The sequence below is a fragment of the Onthophagus taurus genome, chromosome 8 (assembly GCF_036711975.1).
Source record: "Onthophagus taurus isolate NC chromosome 8, IU_Otau_3.0, whole genome shotgun sequence".
Classification (NCBI taxonomy): Eukaryota; Metazoa; Arthropoda; class Insecta; order Coleoptera; family Scarabaeidae; genus Onthophagus; species Onthophagus taurus.
The window spans coordinates 9,582,957-9,590,108 of record NC_091973.1 but is presented as its reverse complement, the minus strand read 5'-3'; positions in this window follow the sequence as shown (position 1 = coordinate 9,590,108).

The window sequence follows — 7,152 nt, the reverse complement described above, 5'->3', positions numbered from 1 at the left end:
CGACAAAATTGTCATGGTTACATAAAATTTGGTTTGTTATTTGGGTTGCCTAAACAAAAGTAAAGAATATAATGTTTAATGAACAACCTACATAAAGTTGATATTTAAAGCAATATTCAACGTCAATTTCACACAAAAGTACATATATTCTAATTTATTTGATGCATCTACGATAATTTATAATTAAAGTCAACTATCTACAATAATTGCATTTCAAAGCTGCATAAAATACGCGCGAAACACTTCAAACTCTTAAAAATTTACGATTCGCGCAAGCGCCTTCGCGATATGGGGGCACGACAAAGACAAAACATATATCATTCCGTCTGCTTTTGATGGAAACGCTCGCCACTCATTGCTTAGATAGGGAGTCAGCGATATAGGAGATAGTATATATATGCTTTCATTAAATTATTACGATTTAACCCAATTTATGTTAGTCCAATTGTTAATAATAGGTTCGTTCCAACCGCACAAATTTGACTCGTCGTGTACGCGTACACGACTAGTACAGGACTTTTTTCTGCGCATGTTCGTCCGTGGACACGTTCGTGTACGCGTACATTTCGTCAACGCTGTTGGAACGGTTTGAAATTTCTATGTACGTTTTATATCAAACCCTGCCGATAGTTAGCGCTGCATCCACAATTTACCATTTCAAACGAAATCCATTTACTGATTTTTTTAACAATAATGAACTAAAGTAGCATTAATTAGAAATGTAAAAAAACGTAATAATCCTTACTAGAAAAATGAAATAAAAATATGCATGCTTTTACACTTTTTTGATTAATTTGTCTATGAAACTTATCATAAAACATACATATGAAATAAAAGTTCTTAAAAATTTGTTAAACAAAACACCAGAAACATGTAAAAGAGTAGAGAATAATCCAAATCCAAATGTACAGAGTCTGTCACGACGAGCTGAGTCTTATATGTATATGGCAAACTACTGGCACTATTTTTGTGAAAATTTGCATACGGGTTTACCCGAAGTGCTCGTTTCAGCTAAAATATTTTATACGGAAATGCGGAAATGGACCCCAACTTCGTTATTTTAACAATTTTTATTGAATTTTCGAGATCCCCACCAAATTTTAATACAATTTGATAAAGTCATAATATGTCTAGAGTGCACCATTTTTCAATTATTTCAGTCATTTCCAAAATTTGGGCAGATACAACCCTTCACAATAAAAATAATTTTTCGAAATTACACTTGAGTTCGGCCAAATATTCACAAAGTTTGCACAGAGACGACCGATAGCTTACATAATACTTGAAAAGCAACCCTCAAATTAGGGTTGCCATTTAAAAAAATGAAGTTTTCAACGTTTCGAGATAGGGAAATTCGGGGAAAATTTCTGACCAATCTGTATAATTTTTTAAAAAACTTTTCAAGGGTTATGTAAACTATGGATCTTCTCTGTGCAAACACTGAGAATATTTGGCCGGACTCGAGTGTAATTCCGAAAAATTATTTTTATTGCGATGGGTTGCATCTGCCAAAATTTCACTCCATTAGATTTTCTGTTTGGGGTCGTATAAAAGATATCCTGTATGTTACACCAATTACAACAAAGGAAGAATGCCAAGAAAGAGTTCGTGATGCATTTCTAAATCCTTTCTTCGGAAAAAATTCGGAGTGCCACTTCTCTGGCTTTGAGGAGAATTTTTGAATGCAGGCCGCGCCCATGGGCTGCTTCTTTGAAACTAGCAAACTCCTTCGTTTTGATGTTAATCACAAAGTCTCCTTAAATTATAGCGCACAGTAGCTTTTGTTTCATATCTCTGCCCTCAAACCAAAGCCCACTAATAATTTTATATTTACTAAAAATCAAGAAAATTTCATTTTTTTCAAGTTTCTACGAAAACCATACGTTTTAGACATAGGGATGTACTGACAAAGTTCCTGTTTTTTTCAGCGTACAATACGGTGGTGTAGGAAAAAATTGGGGTTGCCATTTAAAAAAATGAAGTTTTCGACTTTTTGAGATAGGGAAATTCGGTGCAAATTTCTGACCAACGGTATAATAATATTACCTATGGATAAATAAGCTATGGATCCTCTCTGTGCAAACACTGAGAATATTTAGTGGGGATCTCGAAAATTCAATAAAAATTGGTACATTCCATTTAAAATAATGAATTTGGGGTCCATTTCCGGTATAACCGGAAGTTGGAGAACACTGAAAATATTTTAGCTGAAACGAGCACCTCGGATAAACGCTATATGCAAATTTTCAGAGAAATAGTGCCAGTAGTTTGCCACATAGATATAGACTCAGCTCGTCGTGACGGACCCGCTTGATGGTAAAGATACGTAAGAGGTACAAACAGACCGTCAATTGGCAGTCAAAAGTGCGGTTGGAACGAACCTAATAACAAAGATACACATGGTTAAAGTTAATACTTTATTTTCGTTTTTCTTAGATGATTTTTTCTTACATTATGAACATGAAAATTGGTATATTAGCATTTTTCAAGACGATAAATAATAATTTGGTATTAGTTTTGATCAGGGTGTATAAAAGAGAGGTGGTGTATCGACTGGCGTGGCGTATGTGTTCTATATGGCTCGACCGGCAACGCGTAAGTGGCATAGAATAGTGGGGGTAAAAGGCCTAGTCGGCAAGCGGACACGCTACGACAAGTTGTTTTTTTTCGACTGTTCTACCGCATAATTAAATATTTTATAAATAAAAATGGTTAATAAATGTTGTGTACCAAATTGTACTTCTGGGCATAGTTTCTGCGTTGAAAAATTTAGCCTCTTTAAGTGTAAAAATACACACTTGCTGCCTCAATGGGCTAAAGCTATACCACGTGCTGACAAAAAATTCGGTATAAACGATCATGTCATGTCGTGTAATAAATGGACAAATAAATAAAAGCCAATTTTTAACTAAATCTAGGGCAGAAGATTTACGTGTTTCATTACACTCCACACTAGATCTAACAAGATACTTGTTAGAAAAATGTGATTTTAAATATGTATTGACTGCAAAAATGAATCAAGATCCATTAGAGGTAGGTGTTAATCCAATACAACTTTAATTTTCACATAAAACGTTTATAGCGATTTTTTGGAAGCATACGCCAAGCTGGAGGATGTAATGACCACCCTACCTTAGCAACATTTTTACAACTTTACAGAATGTTGTCAGTGTATAAATTAGTTAAACCACCTAAATTTGGAAATTGTTCAATAGAATATGAAAACCAGCCTGACAAGCCAGATACGAGTAAATTTGAATTTAGAGAATACACGGAAATATTTTCTAAAACCACCAATATATCCGAAAGAAGAAAACACATCTAAAAAATAAATTAGGCGGCCTCGTAGAAACATCTTCTTGGAATATTTCTGATATTCCCGTTGGTGATTTCGCTAACAGCGATATTTTGGATTTCGTCATTTATCATACGACTGAATTTATTTGTTTTAAGTTATTAAAACGAACTACATGCGAACTATGTCATAAAGCTCTTCTAGGCACAGGATGTAATAAGGAAGCAACATTAACTAATATAAAGGGGTTTTCTAACACATCCAAATATCCGCATGTTTCATTTAATAAATGAAATCGAGAATATTTTTACATATTATATAAATAAAAAATCGTGTAGTATTAACGCCGACATAGTAGACGATATGATCACAAACTACAATTTTTCTTTTCTTTGTACCGATCATAAATATGAAATTATTAGTTTTGCTATACATTATTATATTCTCCGTAGAATGAAACAATTTGTGATACAAGTAGACGCTCAAAATACGAAACCTTCAGCTAATAAAAGAAAGGAATCGAAATTGCTAAAAACATAAATAGTTTACTAAATTGACATACATTAGATTTTATTTTGTTTCACCTATTTATATATTTTATTACCCTTGTTAAAAAATAAAAATTGGTTGAATAAATTAGTGGTATTTTATTCGAACCAAACCTCTACTAGGCCTTTTACCCCCACCTGTCGATTTAAGCGTTGCGCTTCACTAACAGTCGTTTATCCACCTCTCCTTTATACACCGTGGTTTTGATTTATCTTTCAAATGGTCATATCTTCAACAACTATAGTTGTGTATATGTTACCCGCAATCTGTATAATCCGGTATTCTATACAATACCTAGGCAATTTATAGAATACCTAAAACGTTTAGGTAATATATGAAATATTATTAATTTTATACTTTGCCTAGGTATTCTATAAAATACCGAATGCGAAGCTAGCAATGTGTGTAAAAGACGAGAACAGGGAAGGGGGAGACATGTTTTCCATTGACACTTGTTTTTGCTTGCATTTCATTACGCTGCGTGCGACAAGGGTGGAAGTGTCGTGTGGTTTCGTTAGTGAATCTAATTCATGAAAATGGCGGCCAGTAAACGAGTCTCTCGGACGAGAGAAAGATTTTATTCTCTGTGTATTAAAAGAAAATCAGCAAATACTAAAAATCGCACGTTTATTGACGATCAACGGTATGAACAATTGTTAGAAGAAATAAAAAATGCAAAAGCAACCAATAAAAAGTTACCCCGGAATTATTGGTTCTCGAAGCATTATAACGGTAATGCTATAATTATTACGGTTATAAAATCAACCGTTGGTCAAAAACATAGGTTAATATTTCCTGTGAATACCCTAAAATAACAATATTATATATACATATACTACGTTGCTGATAGTGAATTCCAAGTACTTCACGACGCACATCAAAGTATCAGCCATGGCGGTCGAGACCGTATGCTAAACGAGCTTTCTACACGATACAAGAATATAACTCGCCACGATGTTGAACTATATCTGCAACTTTGCGAACAGTGCCAGCAAAAACAAAAAGGAATAAAAAAGGGATTGTCGTCAAACCCATACTTTCATCTGAATTTAATTTTCTCTGTCAAGTAGATTTGATTGACTGTCAATCTCATCCAGACCAAGAATATAAATTTGTAATGGTCTATCAGGATCATCCCACGAAGTTTGTAATATTAAGAGCACTAAAAACAAAACGTGCAGAGGAAGTAGCTTACAATTTACTGGATATTTGTACACTAATTGGCGCACCAGCGATCCTACAATCAGACAACGGTAGAGAATTCTCAAACCAAATTGTAAGCAGTCTTAAAACGTACTGGCCAACTTTAAAAATTGTACATGACAAGCCTAGACATTCCCAAAGTCAGGGGAGCGTCGAACGAGCAAACCAGGACTTCGAAAATATGCTAACAACTTGGATGCAAGATAGTAACAGTGATCGTTGGAGTGATGGTCTGCGATTTGTACAATTCATGAAGAATAAAGCATTCCATTCAGGCATCAAAAAAACACCTCACCAAGCTCTTTTTGGATCTAAAATAAAACTTAGTATATCTTTACCTCTCGATGATGCTCATAACCTGGAGAGTGAAGAAGATCTAGAAAATGTGATTAAGTCATCACCAAGATGATGACATTCCGATTCCTTCAGAATCTTTAATAGTAGATCGAGTTCGGACACAAAATCAACCTCTAGCTCTAGAGGCTCAACGTCAACAAAGCCCCGTCATCGAAAGTTCTGAGATCCGCATTGAAGCTTCGAATGCTCAAAGTGTGTTTGATGAACATGATGATGAACACATGACTATCCGAAGTGCCGAGATTCTTGATGAACCTGCGAATGTTGAAAGTCTTCCTTCTGAGGTACATGGACAACCCTTAGATGTTCTGAATTTCGTATCAGAACGTGAGCAATCATTGGATTCCCCACTCTTGTGCTATGTTTGTACTGAAGAGACAACGGCTGCTCATTCATGTAGAACATGCAATAGACCCATTCATGCTATTTGTGCTGCTCCAGAGAAAGATATGGCAGAAGGCAATGGTTCTAAAGTTGTTTGCCTATTATGCTTAAAAAACGCTTAGCTGTACGGAACCGCATCAGTTTGCAAAAAACACTGTGATACTAAAAAGTGTTCATTTCTTAAAAGTAAGATTTTATGCACTTCAAAATGTCACGATAATTCCTCATAAAAGAATAAATAAATATATTATTTACTTACTCAATTCTGATAGGCCAGTAGATCTACGTCTTGTTTTTACAGAATTATTTTGTTCCCTAAGTTTTTAATACTTATTACTTTATTTATTTAAAAGTGTTTGGGATGCAGACGGGTCAAGCCCAGCGAAGCATCCGCTAATAAATACAAGAAAAAAAAATGCAGTTAACAAGAATTCTTAACAAAAATAGATAATTCTGAATAACAAGAAAACGACAATAGTTGAAATTAACAATAATAAATAAGCAAAAAAAATCAACAGATAATATATTAACAAAAGTAAAAACAAAAGAAAAAACGGTCAGCTTATATTATTATTGCTTGTCGTACGCAATGCTCAATGCCAGGACACACCATGAACGTTCCCTCTAAACTAGTTGATTGCTTATAAGCAAATGACATTATGTTAGTTCACGCAGAAAAATTAAGTTTACTGTAATTTAATTGTGATTTTACTATAGTTACAGAAAGGTACTAGGTGCCTTTTTTTGTACAATAACTTATCGATTATAAAAAAGTTTATTATGTATAAAAATTGATAAATACAGACCAAAATCTATTTATTTTACACATTGCCCGTCGACCAACAGGTACTCTACGTAATCCCTAAGAATTGTATACATTACCTAGGTAAAGTATCTAAGGCACAATAATCTTCATAATATTTCATACATTTCCTAGACACCCCAGGTATTTTATACATTACTTAAGCATTGTATAGAGTACCTGAATTATACAGATGGACGGTAACATACACAAACTACATTTAAAAAACAGGTCTTTTCATACAAGTTCAAAACGTTATACGCCATGTTATAAAAGGCCGTAATTCTACCAGAAAAGCTTACAACATGTTATATTACATATTAACATGAACGTTATGGCAGGGTTTGATACTAATCGCGATAGTTTGTTAATGAATTGGAAGCAATGTGAGGAAATAATTATGGATACCTAAGTGATAAAAATCATGTCAAAGAAAAAGGCCTACGCATCATCGTAAATCAATTACGAGATATGCGTACCGATGATGATGAAGCTGAGTTCATCTAAATATGCTTTACTTAATTGGATTTCTTCACAACTTGTTTGAATTTATTGTGTTAAT